Source organism: Lissotriton vulgaris, chromosome 12 (assembly GCF_964263255.1).
Source record: "Lissotriton vulgaris chromosome 12, aLisVul1.2, whole genome shotgun sequence".
Classification (NCBI taxonomy): Eukaryota; Metazoa; Chordata; class Amphibia; order Caudata; family Salamandridae; genus Lissotriton; species Lissotriton vulgaris.
The window spans coordinates 722,331,004-722,347,085 of record NC_141700.1 but is presented as its reverse complement, the minus strand read 5'-3'; the positions used below and the strand labels follow the sequence as shown (position 1 = coordinate 722,347,085).

Here is a 16,082-nt window from a genome sequence, read left to right as displayed (position 1 = left end):
CTGACGATCATTAAAAACGATGTGCTGTGCTGAATGAGCAAGGAAGGGTTTCCTCGCTCCAGTCCCCGACTTCAGAGGCTTGAGCATCCGACGAGGTGGAGCCCCTCCCACGGTCATGGCAGACCGGAAAAAAATGAAAAAGCAATGCGCCAAGCGCTTCAGGAGGGCTACCCACAGCGCATCCGACCATCCAGTCTTTCTTTGCCTCATCAGCTGCACAGGGGTAGGTTTGGGCATTGGGGTACAGGGGTATTTTTAGGGTTCAGGGGTAGGTTTGGGTTTTGGGGTACAGGGGTATCTTTAGGGTCAGGATGGGTTAGTGTTTAAGGGTGCTGGGGTATTTAAAGGGAGTAGGGTGGGATTCGTTTTTAGGGTGTATAGGGTAATTATTAATTAAAAAAAATTAAATATATATTTTTATATTATATATATATATATATATATATATATATATATATATATATATATATATATATATATATATACGTGTGTGTGTGTGTGTAATATTAATATAGTTCTAAATATAATGTAATTTTAAAGAAATAAAGTTTAATTTTAATTAAAAATATATATGTGTATATATATATATATATATATATATATATATATATATATATATATATATATATATTTATATATAAATATTTATATATATATTTTTAAAAATAAAGTACTTTTACAAAGTATATGACTTCACCACACATGCATTTGCGTTGTAATTGCATGCGTAGTAAAGTCATATGCGTTGTAAAAATTTGCGGAATTATGGCTTGAGGAGTAATGGTTTTTGCGGACTAAAAAATGCGGAGTGATGGTATGCGGGATTTTTGTTTGCCGAATGGAAACATATATTCGTCTGTAGGTGATATACCGCTTTTTTGCCAAAGTTTAGGTTGGAATTGATGTTGAATTGGCGCCTTCAATGACTTTAAGGCTGAGTTGTGCTTATTCACACAGTTTTCTATGAGGATGCCGGGATGTCAGAGAAGTCTTCCCTCCCACTGTTTCCCTCCTGTTTTCTCTTAACAGGATTTGCCAGTAACACTGACTTCATGTCTTTCTGAAAGGCACAAGCTCTACTATCACTAAAGCAAGTTTTGAGATAAGGTTTCAAACCCTGACTGACAAAATGTGGTGTTTTTCTTTATACCTGTTTGCATTTGAGTAAGTAGACTATTATTATAGCTCTGCATATCTCTTTTGCCACACAATTAGGTGAATATTGGATAAATCAAGCGTTGACGTGCCACATGGGTCTAGGTGCTGAGGGGAAGCATCCCAGGCTGAGAAGAATGGAAGCAGCAGGGCAGGTACAATCACGAGTTGGTGTGGGGACTGCATTGAAGTGACCGCTCAATACAGTGAGTCCTAAACTTAGACTTTTAAGAAATGTTTCCAAACTTCTTTTTGATCCCCACATTAATACAGGTTTTAACGCATCCCTGGCACAAGGTGGCGCTATTCCAACGGTGTCTTTATTGTTCTCCTGTTTCTGGTGCTTCACCATCACCAGGGCTTTAAGTGGGCCGGGTCTCACTTGTGCTGAGCACCGGCAGTTTTGTAAATGAGGCCTCCGAACGGGTCTCTATCGGGCTCTGTTGTGTGCACTGGCCATTTTTTCCGGACTGCAGTGACAGCGGGCACATCGAGGTGCGCTGCTCACACTGCTCACTTCTCACAGGTGGAGAAGTTACAGCATGACGTCATGCCAGGTGGGCGTTGAAGGGGAAGGGAAATCATGTAAAGAGAGACATTTTCTCTCCGGATATCCTGTCTCTCTGAAATTCAGGAGCAACAACATTGTCATGGTGCCCCCATGGGTTTAAGTGGCAGCTTTTTCAATATTATGTACAAGTCATAGTTGCTGCTTATTTGTCTTATGCAAATAACAACCATTGACAAAGCAACTAGTCCTGGCTTGTTGTAGGCATGATGTTACTTGTATCATATATCTGGATGCAATGACAGGGACAGCAAAATACAAGTCGGGCGGCACACTATGCTAAAGGCAGACTTTTAGCTCAAGTTATTTGAGCCACGCCCTCAATTACATTGGCCACGCCCCTTTGCGAGAATTACCGGTGGCTACCGCGAGCCGGACTTCCTCAGACGCCACCTGATGACATTAACACGCCCCTTCAAGTAACACCAGAGGATGGGGTTTAAGAGTTGTATAAATGAAGGACAATCAGTGAAATGCGCCGCGGTCTTTGAAGGGAGTCGAGCAGTTCCCCTGAGCCCATCCGGGGCAAGGTGGGCGGTGCAGTCACCAGGAGCCCTGTGAAAGAATTGGTGAATTAGAACATATTCACAGCGAGAAATGCAGAGTGTTCAGAGAGTTATGCATCAAATCACATTCATAAAACCCGTCAGGACTGCACGTCACCGTAGAGAGGGTTCAAAGGGCACAGTGTGTCTCTTCACACCAGGTAGTCGTGGCCGAGCGGTTAAGGCGATGGACTAGAAATCCATTGGGGTCTCCCCGCGCAGGTTCGAATCCTGCCGACTACGTTTGATTTTTGGCACATTCTCCGGGCGTTGCTCAGCATCTTTAGGACTTTGATCTCTTTCCTCAGTCCATTGTCTTGCTCCAACTCCTAGGACTCGTCTTCCATCCTTTCATCGGCCTTTCAAACTCTTCTTCTAAGACCTTATTTCATCGCATTAGACCTCCTTTATGGATTCACACCCACCCTTCTACCCCCGCCCTCCTTTCCTTTGTTCTCCTTCTCTCTGACGCGCTCTTCTCTTTTCTTTCAGTTTTCCATCAAACTCGCCTTTATGTCTCCCACACGTCTTGGTGCGAAAACAACATTAAATCTGCACCGAATTCTCTGGCTCTGTTCATCTCGTCTTCAGTCTCAGAGGAGGAAAAACAAAGTATCTGCAGCGAGGAACCTAAGAACTTTATTGAATTAGTCACAGTGCCTAACAGGAGAGGTTCGGGCAGCTGTTGCTGCCTTAAAAGTGTATCGATAAAAAGAGCAGCCGACCTTCAGTTACTGCTTTAATAACAGCCTACAAGAGGCAGTGAGTAGGAAACTCACTCCTCTGTCTGGTTAGCTCAGTTGGTTAAAGCTCCTGCTGACTACACGGAAATCGGGGTTCCAATGTCCTTTCAATGAATCTATTTCCAACATGCTGACACCTTTCTTCTGCCAGCTCAAGAGGGCTGAGCACTCAAGAAAAGCCACAACTACTTTTTAGGTCTCGCCTGTCGATGCGCATGCGCATCGAGCAAGCGAGACTATTGCGAGTTATCCACTCTTTATCTACACTGCAAGGAATCGTGGCGATTCCTTGCAGTGCCCGTGACTTTTAAGGTCAATGCGCATGCGCATTGAGCTTATGCGCATGCGCATTGACCTTAAAAGCGCGTGCGCGAGCACGTCCTTCTTTGTTTACCCGCTCCGCCCCCTCCCGCCGTGTCGCATTTCTCCTCCCCCTCCCCTCTCTTCCGTGTCGCACCTCTCCCGTCTCCGCCCCCTCCCCGCTCCGCCCCCTCCCCTTCCCTCCGTGTCGCATTTCTCCTCCCCCCTCCCCTGTCTTCCGTCCGTCCGTCTTGTTTTCTAAGTAAGTTGGAGTCCTTGCCCACCCGTAACTCTGCAGCCTTTGTTTATGCCGCCTCCATTAAGTTATTGTATGTGTCTTAGACGTTCGACCCCTTTTTATGTTCCTAGGACGTTTTCTTCCTGATCACTACTGACCCTCTGTCTATACCGTTTCTCCGTGGAGGCAATTATTCTACCTTGAGTAAGTACGTGCCCCTGAAATTATATTTCATGATTCACCTCCATTGAACCTTTTGGAACGTGTCACTCACGCCTAGCCAACTTTGACGGCATATCACCGCTCCGGCCTTCGTTCCACCCAGATTTACGCACAACTACTCTTTCTGATTAACAAATAGACATTAGGCGCTATATTTTCGTTGCCGGATGTTATTGCATTTTTAGACATGTGAGCAGTCAACACTTTATCACGCACTTTACTCCACTTACGTCATATTTCACGATTTATTTGCTCACGTTGGCAACTGGTAAGATTAATAATGTTTTGGCATAACCTCTCCCCTCTCCGCCCCCTCCCCGCTCCGCCCCCTCCCCTTCCCTCCGTGTCGCATTTCTCCTCCCCCCTCCCCTGTCTTCCGTCCGTCCGTCTTGTTTTCTAAGTAAGTTGGAGTCCTTGCCCACCCGTAACTCTGCAGCCTTTGTTTATGCCGCCTCCATTAAGTTATTGTATGTGTCTTAGACGTTCGACCCCTTTTTATGTTCCTAGGACGTTTTCTTCCTGATCACTACTGACCCTCCGTCTATACCGTTTCTCCGTGGAGGCAATTATTCTACCTTGAGTAAGTACGTGCCCCTGAAATTATATTTCATGATTCACCTCCATTGAACCTTTTGGAACGTGTCACTCACGCCTAGCCAACTTTGACGGCATATCACCGCTCCGGCCTTCGTTCCACCCAGATTTACGCACAACTACTCTTTCTGATTAACAAATAGACATTAGGCGCTATATTTTCGTTGCCGGATGTTATTGCATTTTTAGACATGTGAGCAGTCAACACTTTATCACGCACTTTACTCCACTTACGTCATATTTCACGATTTATTTGCTCACGTTGGCAACTGGTAAGATTAATAATGTTTTGGCATAACCTCTCCCCTCTCCGCCCCCTCCCCGCTCCGCCCCCTCCCCTTCCCTCCGTGTCGCATTTCTCCTCCCCCCTCCCCTGTCTTCCGTCCGTCCGTCTTGTTTTCTAAGTAAGTTGGAGTCCTTGCCCACCCGTAACTCTGCATCCTTTGTTTATGCCGCCTCCATTAAGTTATTGTATGTGTCTTAGACGTTCGACCCCTTTTTATGTTCCTAGGACGTTGTCTTCCTGATCACTACTGACCCTCCGTCTATACCGTTTCTCCGTGGAGGCAACTGGTAAGATTAATAATGTTTTGGCATAATATTTTGCGCGCACTACACGCAATAATTCTTTTTCTTTAACAATCTTAGCACGTCCCGGCACATCAGCTTTCGCTACTAGTGATATCACACATAGCCCTATTGACTTTTCACGTTTTATACAGCTGAATGTATTCTCATCCCTTTGATTGATCTCCCTTTCAGATTCAACATTATTTTGTTTACCCACACATCTGGAGTGTCTTTTTCTACAATTACCTTGTCATTTCGTTTACTTGTTTTCTAATAGAGTATCTGCTGCATGTTGGCAGTTTGGTCCTTCCCGGTGTTTCAGTAAGTAAACAAATAGGACCTTTACGTGCAACGTTGGACCAGGGCCTACAGGTCAGTACTTCGGCCATCGTTGTTAAGAGCTAATGGTTTTGATCTGTAACTGCTCATTCATCCTTGGTTCTAGTGAAGTAAACTTCCCCCGAAGCCTTGAAGCATCCTCGTATTTGTAGCAAATGGGCATCTTGGGCAGGTGGTGATGAAGTGTGTGTTTTTGTTGTTGGTTTTTTTAAGACTTAGTTGGCAGGCATGGTTAAATTAAATCCATTTAGCCAGATTCGGCTGAGCGTGTACGTATGAGCCTTTGCTCAGGGGACGTGATCAGAGGTGCTAGGCACTAATCCTGCAGCCCACGCGTTTCTAAAATGTCAGTTCCGTAGGTGTTTCCGACAGCCCTCCCCGCGGCTCACAGCACGTAACTTTCCTTAAGGGATGTTGTTTATCTCGTGTTTTGTTTTCTTTTTATAGGGATATGTTTTTATGCATTTATGACAAGGTCTCGTGGCGGTGTCACCTCGCATCCCAAAATACCTACCCCCTCACCCTCAACCCCTCACCCTCACTCACCCTCACCCTCACTCACCCTCAACCCCTCACCCACCCTCAACCCCTCACCCTCAATCCCTCACCCTCACCCTCACTCACCCTCACTCACCCTCACCCTCACTCACCCTCACCCACACTCACCCTCACCCACACTCACCCTCACCCACACTCACCCTCACCCTCACTCACCCTCAACCCCTCACTCACCCTCACTCACCCTCAACCCCTCACCTACCCTCACCCTCACTCACCCTCAACCCCTCATCCTCACCCTCACTCACCCTCACCCTCACTCACCCTCAACACCTCACCCTCACTCACCCTCAACCCCTCACCCTCACTCACCCTCAACCCCTCACCCTCAACCCCTCACTCACCCTCACTCTCACTCATCCTCACTCACCCTCAACCCCTCACTCACCCTCAACCCCTCACCCTCACTCACCCTCAACCCCTCACCCTCACTCCCCCTCACCCTCACCTTCACTCACCCTCAACCCCTCACCCTCACTCACCCTCAACGCCTCACCCTCAATCACCCTCAACCCCTCACCCTCACCCACCCTCACTCACCCTCACTCACACTCACCCCCACCCACCCTCAACCCCTCATCCTCACTCACCCTCAACCCCTCACCCTCACTCACCCTCAACCCCTCACCCTCACTCACCCCCACTCACCCTCAACCCCTCACCCTCAACCCCTCACCCTCACTCACCCTCACTCACCCTCAACCCCTCAACCCCTCACCCTCAACCCCTCACCCTCAATCCCTCACCCACACTCACCCACACTCACCCACACTCACCCACACTCACCCACACTCACCCACACTCACCCACACTCACCCACACTCACCTTCACCCTCACTCACCTTCAACCCCTCACCCTCACTCACCCCCACTCACCCTCAACCCCTCAACCCCTCACCCTCCCTCACCCTCAACCCCTCACCCTCAACCCCTCACCCTCAACCCCTCACCCTCAACCCCTCACCCTCACTCACCCTCAACCCCTCACCCTCACTCACCCTCAACCCCTCACCCTCAATCCCTCACACTCACCCACACTCACCCACACTCACCCCCACTCACCCTCACTCACACTCACCCACCCTCACTCACCCTCACCCTCACTCACCCTCACTCACCCTCACCCTCATGCTAAAGATTTACAAAAAAAACCATTAACAATTCTAAAAGCACTAACTCTAATGCTGCGAGACCTATTGCATTTCTAATGCTTGTTACAAGTCTGGCAGCTAGGAGACAAGAGGAACACACAACGAGGAAACCTGCACTAGTAGAAAGTAGACTTACATTTAACACACAACTCCCCACTAGATAAACCAGGAGATGCCAGGAGAAAAGGAAACAAAAGGGGGTTCAGGAAAGAGAAAGACAAGACAAACAAAGCAGTAGGGAGGAGATGCTGAACAGAGTAAAGAACATAGAACAAGCACAGCGAGGGGGCAGGGAAGGAAGCACAGCGAGGGGGCAGGGAAGGAAGCACAGCGAGGGGGCAGGGGAGGAAGCACAGCGAGGGGGCAGGGGAGCAAGCACAGCGAGGGGGCAGGGAAGGAAGCACAGCGAGGGGGCAGGGGAGGAAGCACAGCGAGGGGGCAGGGGAGCAAGCACAGCGAGGGGGCAGGGAAGGAAGCACAGCGAGGGGGCAGGGGAGCAAGCACAGCGAGGGGGCAGGGAAGGAAGCACAGCGAGGGGGCAGGGGAGCAAGCACAGCAAGGGGGCAGGGGAGCAAACACAGCGAGGGGGCAGGGAAGGAAGCACAGCGAGGGGGCAGGGAAGGAAGCACAGCGAGGAGGCAGGGGAGCAAGCACAGCGAGGGGGCAGGGGAGGAAGCACAGCGAGGGGGCAGGGGAGCAAGCACAGCGAGGGGGCAGGGAAGGAAGCACAGCGAGGGGGCAGGGGAGCAAGCACAGCGAGGGGGCAGGGGAGCAAGCACAGCGAGGGGGCAGGGAAGGAAGCACAGCGAGGGGGCAGAGAAGGAAGCACAGCGAGGGGGCAGGGGAGCAAGCACAGCGAGGGGGCAGGGAAGGAAGCACAGCGAGGGGGCAGAGAAGGAAGCACAGCGAGGGGGCAGAGAAGCAAGCACAGCGAGAGGGCAGCGGAGCAAGCACAGCGAGGGGGCAGGGGAGCAAGCACAGCGAGGGGGCAGGGGAGCAAGCACAGTGAGGGGGCAGGGAAGGAAGCACAGCGAGGGGGCAGGGAAGGAAGCACAGCGAGGGGGCAGGGAAGGAAGCACAGCGAGGGGGCAGAGAAGGAAGCACAGCAAGGGGGCAGCGGAGCAAGCACAGCGAGAGGGCAGGGGAGCAAGCACAGCGAGGGGGCAGGGGAGCAAGCACAACGAGGGGGCAGGGGAGCAAGCACAGCGAGGGGGCAGGGGAGCAAGCACAGCGATGGGGCAGGGGAGCAAGCACAGCGAGGGGGCAGGGAAGGAAGCCCAGCAAGAGGGCAGCGGAGCAAGCACAGCGAGGGGGCAGAGGAGCAAGCACAGCGAGGGGGCAGAGAAGCAAGCACAGTGAGGGGGCAGGGAAGCAAGCACAGTGAGGGGGCAGGGAAGCAAGCACAGCGAGGGGGCAGGGAAGCAAGCACAGTGGGTGGAGCTGTGTGTAGGAGAAAAATTCGAAAAGAAGGCGTGAAAGAAAGGAGGGGGAGAAGGATGGGTGGATGACAGGAAAGATGAAAGGTGTATGGAATGATGGAGAGAAGGAAACATGGAATGTAGGCTGAGAGAAGGATGATGAATGTAATGATGAGAGATAGTGGGATGGAGAGAAAGAAAGACAGAACGAAAGGGTGAAAGAAGGCTTCATGGGTGGATGGAATCAAGAATGGATGGAAGGAGGCATGAATGGGTGGCAGAAGAGCAGCAAAGAGGATGGAGAGATTGATAAACAGATAGTATGTCAGCTGCATTTTTAATGCATGTTAATCACCCTGAAAAGTACTCTGGCACTGTAGCAGATGAGTGAGTCTGACCCTGGTAGGCTTCCTTGAAGAACCAATTTTGCGCTCATATTGGAACTGAAAAAGGTAGAAGGAGGCTCTGATGTGTTGTGACAGGTTGTTACATGCTTTAGGAGCCATGTATGGGAAGGAAAAGCCTGATCTGCATTTGTGTATGATGGGGTGTGTGCTAGTGAGAGTGGGTAGAGCACATGTATGAGAGATAGGTGGAATTGGATGTAGTTGTTCAAATAGGTAAGGCCTATGTTTTGGAGCACTTTGTAGGCATGGGTGAGGAGATTAAAGTGTGAAGCACACAAAGTGTATTAGGAGTCAGTAGAGCTGCTTAAAGTGGAGTGCGTTATCGACTCGGCATTGGAGATTAAGGATTGGTCTGGCAGCTGAGGTCTTTATGGTCTGAAGTCTTATGAAATGGTTGGTTATTCCTGAGGACTGACTGCCTCATAGTCTGGTCTGCTGGTGAGGAGGGCTTGGGTGCCCATTTTCCTGGTGCTGCCTGAAAGCCTCTCGGGTGTACATGTCCAGAGTGTTGTCTATGATGAGATGAGGTTTCTTGCTTGCGGGTTGGGTGAGTCTGAGGTCTGTAAGCCACCAGGTGGAGTCCACATTTACAAAGCAGGTGTAATAAGCATGATTCCGCAACTCTGTTCTCAGCACTCTCGCCTCACTGCCGCTCTGGTTGGGAGTGAGAGGGGGTCACATTACCGGCCCAGGGCAGCTGCTACTCAACCCGGACGGCCATGGTCGGTGGGTGCAGAGCCCGGTACCAGCAGGCAGGGCCCTGTCCTGCGAGAAAGGCTCACAGGGCTCAGCCGCAGATGGATTTAAAGCCCCTACACTCCTCCGGTGCATCACTGCGCTCCCCCTCCACCCTATTCACCGGCCTGTCCAGCCCTCCTCTCCCACAGACTCAGGCTCTTAACCGGCCTCTCTCGCCCGCAGAGCTCCGGTACCCCAAGCTCGGTTCGAAATGCTCCGCTCCGCCACCCCATTGGATGCTGGTCACGTGACCGAGGCATAAACAGTGCCACTGGTCAAACGGTAGAGAGAGAAAGCGGACCACGTGAATCAAGCGGCCATCTTTGAATGGACTGTTCCCATGAGGCACAGGGTCAAGGCTGATGTGCATATAGCCATTGTCTGACCTAGGGTGGTGTGGAGTGCAGAAAAATGATGGATTTAGACCCAAATCTTTGTACTGGGGTGAATGTAAGACATTGTTCTGCATTCTGTCCATCAACTGTATTTTTTGCATTTTTCACCCCGAGTGGGCTGGGTATGCTCAGACGTGAGTCCCAGATTCTCCACATCACTGGAGTCAAGCTATCCAGGCTGAAGAAGGCTGATAGCCGGAAACTGGTCCTTGGATGCTTGATTCTGGTCTAGGAAAGACATGGATTGGTAGTTCGGGCTGGACTGTTCCCATGAGGCACAGGGTCAAGGCTGATTTGCATATAGCCATTGTCTGACCTAGGGTGGTGTGGAGTGCAAAAAAATGATGGATTTAGGCCCAGATCTTTGTACTGGGGTGAATGTAAGAAATTGTTCTGCATTCTGTCCATCAACTGTGTTTTTTGCAATCTTTGAATGTACAGCAGATCAAGTGAAAGGTGCGCACAAAAACACAAACAACCCCCAATGCTGCAGGTAGTGATGTCAATTAAACACCTACTTCAACCTTTAACTTAGTGCTGCCAGTGTAAGAAGAAAATTAAGAAAGCATTGATGAATAAAATGTAGACTGTGTCTTTTGCGAAATATGCTTTGTACTTTTCTTCTTTATCCATTGCACGGCAGGTCTCACTTTCGCATCCAGCTGGAGAGGGACGGTCTCGAGGGTTGAAAAGTCTATGAGGATGTCACCTTCTCATCAAGAACACGTGACCCAATGAAAGCCCGGGTAGGCCGAGGACAAGTCTGCTTGCAGCATAAAACAAGCATTTACAAGTGGGGCCGGAGACACGGACAGCGGGAGGGGGGGGGCAGGAACGGGCACACGAACAGCGGGAGGGGGGGCGGGAACGGGCACACGGACAAAGGGAGGGGGGGCAGGAACGGGCACACGGACAGCGGGAGGGGAGGGGAGCACTCACCTGGACTTCTTCCTGCGGCGGTCGGCCTGGAGGAATGACCCAAAAAAAACTTTAAAAAAAAATAATAAACCACCGTCCACCGCCGCAATGACGTTCACAAAGGGGCGGAGAGCAAAAAAATTGCCGGAACGCCCACGAATCTGCTCGGGCAATGACTGACGCATCTCTGTTCCAATGGCTAGCCTCCATTTATGGAGCTAGCCAATGGAACAGAGAGGCGGGACAAAGCCCCATACTGCTTCTCAAAAGATTTCGCCTGCGCGAACGGTGCTGCTCAGCGGACTCCAGTCAAAACCTAAAAAGGATGTGAGGGAGGAGCTATGAGTAAGCACACAGAAAAAATGTAGAGGGTTGGGGCAAATAACGTGGGCAGCATGGTGTCCATGGGTTACTGATGTGAAAATTAGACAAACTATAATCGAATACTAATCTGTGCCTGAGAAGGAATGATTTAGCACATTTTGCACCGTATTGCCTTTATTGTGGTTGAACCCAGAACTGTTACTATGTAAAAAGGCTTTCCAAAACATTTTTTGAAAACGAAATAGAGTACTTTGTATTTTAAATTGTCGTAAACATGTACATGTTTGTTCCTGCTGATGATAAAGCCCCTGCTCCACAGACATATGAAGCTAAAACAGGCCTTTTAACCCATGCAGGGAAAATGTTACCCCTTTTGTAATGCCAAAAAGATCAATTAGCGAATGCTAGATTTGCGAACAAGTTGTTCAGTGTCCAAGTGCACCTTGCATGCATCCATCACATCTAACTTAAAACTGTTGGAGCAGTTTATGTTGTATTTTTTCTGAATGTATGTTGAAACAACAGGAGAGGAAGGGTTCAGGGACACTCCTACACCCCAGTCAAAATATCATCTAAACAACAAAGGAGTGACTCCAAGAATTACAAGTAACAGGATAAAAAGTAGGAAAAGCACGTGGGTGTGTAAAAGAAAATAAATCACAGTGATTTTTATATAAAACCCTCACTCACCCAACTATTGGGTGACATGCTTCATCATCGGGTTGTTCACCAGGTATGCCAAGTGCATACCTGGTGTGCTGCTACACCTGCAACTGCAGTGGAGCTGGTTACTAGAATTAAAACAGTGCCAAAAAAGTGATAGTGAATTTTGCAGTGTCAGAATAAAAAGTGCGCATTCCAACCTAAACTCAATTTTAATAAAGGTTGAAGCATGCACGATGTTAAAAAGAATTGACGGACAGGTTTGACTATTAGTTTGAGTCAAACAGTCCTGTTTTTTGGTTCAAATGGTCGGAGCAGTTTATGTTGTATTTTTTCTGAAACCAGTAAAATCTACTGAGACAATTATCAACTATGTCAAACAAGAGCAATATCATGCAAGAAAGAGTGGTACTTACGAGAAATAGATGGGAAAATAAAGTATTTACGAAAATACAATTCTGGTGTATGTATTTAGAAAAGCTTTTGCGAGACCCGCAGTCTGTGCCATCTCACAAGCATTATTAAGAATGATTTAATCAGCTTTAGTACCATGTGCTTCTGGTAGGAGCTGCTTTGCGCACTCCCTGAGTTTAAAATATAAGGGATTTAACAAAACCATGCTTTTCTAAGTGTAAAGTTTATATATGAGACAAAGATCTTAGACCCCATTCAAACAACCTGAGCAAACTGGACTTTTAGAAGAGACAATGCGAGGGAAAGGGGGCTACTAGGAGGAAGTCTGAATAGCACAAAATGAAAACCCTAGTTTATTGTATCAAAAAAGGAATTATACAGCAAAGATGGCAGTTAAATGATTCAGAAATATACGGAAGGCTTTTCCCGTGCAGACACGGGGCACAGGTTGAAAAAGGCCTGACGCGCTGGGAAAGTCAAGGTCTACTGTGAGCTCTTCTTCACACCTCTTCCTCGGCCACAGGCATGACAATAGAGGCTGAATTGCTTTGCAGGGTCCCCACCCTGCACACCCATTAGGGGGAAGGGCTGCCGAGGAGGACAGGCAATGGATGGGCTCTTATCCAAGGAAGGAGAAGAGCAACATCTGCTAAGTACACAAACAGAATCTGCTTCCGTTGTCAAAGACAGATTCCATGCGTGTTTTCCAGATAAGAAAAGGAGATCTGAGTACCTGTGTTTTCAGCTCTCGGAAAACAGGAATTTCTGCACCTTGATGCCCTGGCTGGAAATTCAATCTGAAAACGAACCAGCTTCCAAAACACAGTTTAGGCAAAGGGTTAAGCGTACGTGACTCCAAGAACGCAAAATGTCTCTTTTTAAATCTGAAAATAGTTGTACGTATTCCTGCATTACAGAGGGGGTGTTTTAAAGGCACAGACTGTGAAATGCTTTGTCTTTGCTGGTGCGCGTTCACTTATTTGACTTTATAGGTAAAATATCTGACTTTGTTTACAATTTTCCATTACGTGCTGCATGATGTCTCCACAGTAAGTTCTAGCAAGGGTCTTCTTTGTCATTATTGGGAATATTAGTACATAAACATTGAGCTCTCAAAGAGTAGTACATCTCATTCTACTTTAATCCTGCGCATTTGGGAACTTTATTATTTTCATCAGCATATATGGGACATATAAGCCAGAGAATGCAAAAAATAATAAAGACTGGTTGGAGTGTTCATGGATACCAGTTTTTTTAAACAAAAAACATAGCACCTTTTGAACACAGGCACAGAGCTATGATTTTGCATTGACCCACGCAACAGAATGACTTAAATGGCAATGCTCATCAAGGTAGCACAGGCAATGTGGCACAAGAAATTCAATACAATGATGTGCAGCTAAATACAGTGGCGGTAGGGAAGGTGGTGGGGGATTGGCCGCTTGGTGCTGGCCTCTTGTCCGGTCCTCTCCTGGAACTGGAGCCGGGTAGGGCTGACGGCGAGATTGGAGACAGCTTCCTCCCTCCTGGGGGAAGCAGAAATGGCGCCGGCTCACCTCTCTGCAGCGCGGGGCTCTCCCTCACTCCTGGGAGCCCCATGGAAGACGCCGGCTGGAGGACTCTGCTACTGCACCCCGGGGTCACCTCTCGTCTGCCCCGGGGAAGGGAGGTCACTTCCGGGTGTCTTGTCATCCCGCCCCCAGCCTGCCTGACTTCCGGGGTCGCGGCTGCGGCCAATAGCAGTGCGGCCCTGGGTTGGGATGGCGGGACAGCGCCTCACAGAGGATCTCCAGTTAACTTTATTTATTTAATGTGATTTTATATAGCGCGAACATTACCCGAAGGTGTCCGAGCGCTTTACAAAAGAACCAGTTGCGATACATAAGTACTTAGGATCACATAAAAGATACAAATAGAAAAAATCAATCCGGCAACTAAAAACGCCCAGAAAGGCATGACTACAAAAGGGGCAGGACTTGAAAAAAGGCACGGAAACGTCCCCGAATCGCGTAGTGATGGGGGAAAGAGTAATTGACAACCATCTCTTCCAATGGCTAGCCTCCATTTATGGAGCTAGCCAATGGAAGAGAAAGGCGGGACAAAGCCCCATACTGTAGATCAAAAGATTTCGCCTGCGCGAGCACTGCTGCGCAGTGCTACAGCCAGGAGAAACCTAACACTAATTAGAACAGGAGCAGGGTAGGATAGAAAATCGTTACCCCCTTGTCTCTCTTAATCGTCCTCCTTACATGTTGAGGCCCCCATACCTCCCCTAACATCAGGGCTTTAAGTGGGCGGGGTCTCACCGGGTCTGAGCACCAGCAGGTTTTATATGGGGGCCTCAAAACGGGTCTCCATCGGGCTCTGTTTTGTGCCCTGGCAAAGACAGTCTGTTTTTTTCTGGACTGCAGTGACAGCAGGTACATCCATGTGTGCTTGCTCACACTGCTCCCTTCTCACTCGTGGAGAAGTGACGGCTTGACGTCATGCCAGGTGAGCGTTGTAGGGGAAGGGGAATCCTTTCAAGAGTCATTTTCTCTCTGGATTTCCCTTCTCTTTTTGAAACTCAGGAGCAGCAATATTGCCTTGATGTCACCAGGTCTTTAAGTGGACGCTTTTTAGGTTTCGTTGGGGAACGGAGCCGTTAGGCTCCGCCTCCAGAGAAATCTTATGTTTCTTAGTGTGTACTCTTAGTCCCTCCCTCTGTTTCATTGGCTAGCTCCATAAATGGAGCCTAGCCATTGGACTAGGGGCCTGTCCGTCAATTCCGGACCAGACACGGGGGCGTTCCCGAGATTCTTTGGCTTTTGCCGACGTCACGCGATGCCGGGAACGCCCCCGAATCTGGTCCGGCCGGGCCGTGCTTGCTGCTGTCCTGCCTTGTGTCCCTCCTCCCGCCGTCCCCACGTTTCCCGCCTCCCTCTTCCCCGAGCAGAGCGCACTAAAATAACCTGTGTGCAGCTTCACCACCGCGACCCGGGATCAGTAAACCCCCGACGAAGGGCCCCGTACCTTGCTGGTACCAACGCGACCGAAAACGAGCCCGCTGCTCTCCGATTGGACGGGAGAGCCGAGCCCCCTCAACAAACGCCGCGACGGGATTGGCCCGTGCGGCGCAGCGTCACCACTGTTGCCATGTGGTGATTGGCTAGGGCGAGGAGCGTCATCGCAGGCTTGACCCGGGAGCCGCACTGCCATAGGCTGACTCCCGGGTGCTTTGGAGGCTCGCCCGTTCTGCCGTGTCTGGATTGGCCCGCTCGACTGGAGGAGCCTGCTCTTCGTTTCCTTCCTTCAGATTTTGCTTTGTTTTTCTCGCTAGATTTTGTTCTTTAGTTTTGCCCACTTTATGTTCCCCACTGCCATGTTTCGTGTCTGTTGCCGTTCGTCTAGCGCTCAGTTCTTTGTCTTCCAGCTGTCCCTCCTCCCTTTGCCTTCTCCAGCCGACAGTTCCTTCCCCGGTGTTGGTACATGAGCCTGCCTGGGGCGCTAAGGCTTCTTCCGCAAGAGACAGACCACGGAATCCACGACAGTGAAGCGACGGTCCGTATCTCTGATGAAGACTTGTTTTGTTTATACTTTTTTAAACCAAGTCCTTCAGCGGAAACACTAATAATGTGCTCGTTTCTCCGCGGCACTATTTCAGAGTTAAGGCAAGTATAAGAATATTTGAGCCATAGAGCACTATGAAGGAGCAGTAAAAAATGAACCAACTATAGCGAGTAACCCTGTCAGTTGTGCGCGAAGGGTCCGGCTTTCACTCCAAGTCGGAAACAACCAGCATAGAGTCCAGAAGTCAAAGGCAGGTCACTTCCCGCCAGAGAG

General features: G+C 49.4%; 1 non-coding gene across 1 annotated transcript; it reads left to right on the top strand.

Annotated features, from left to right (window-relative positions):
- Positions 1-2,429: 2,429 nt before the first annotated feature.
- On the top strand, positions 2,430-2,511 carry TRNAS-AGA (transfer RNA serine (anticodon AGA)). Its single transcript has one exon. It is a non-coding gene; the product is annotated as a tRNA-Ser (tRNA).
- Positions 2,512-16,082: the final 13,571 nt, after the last annotated feature.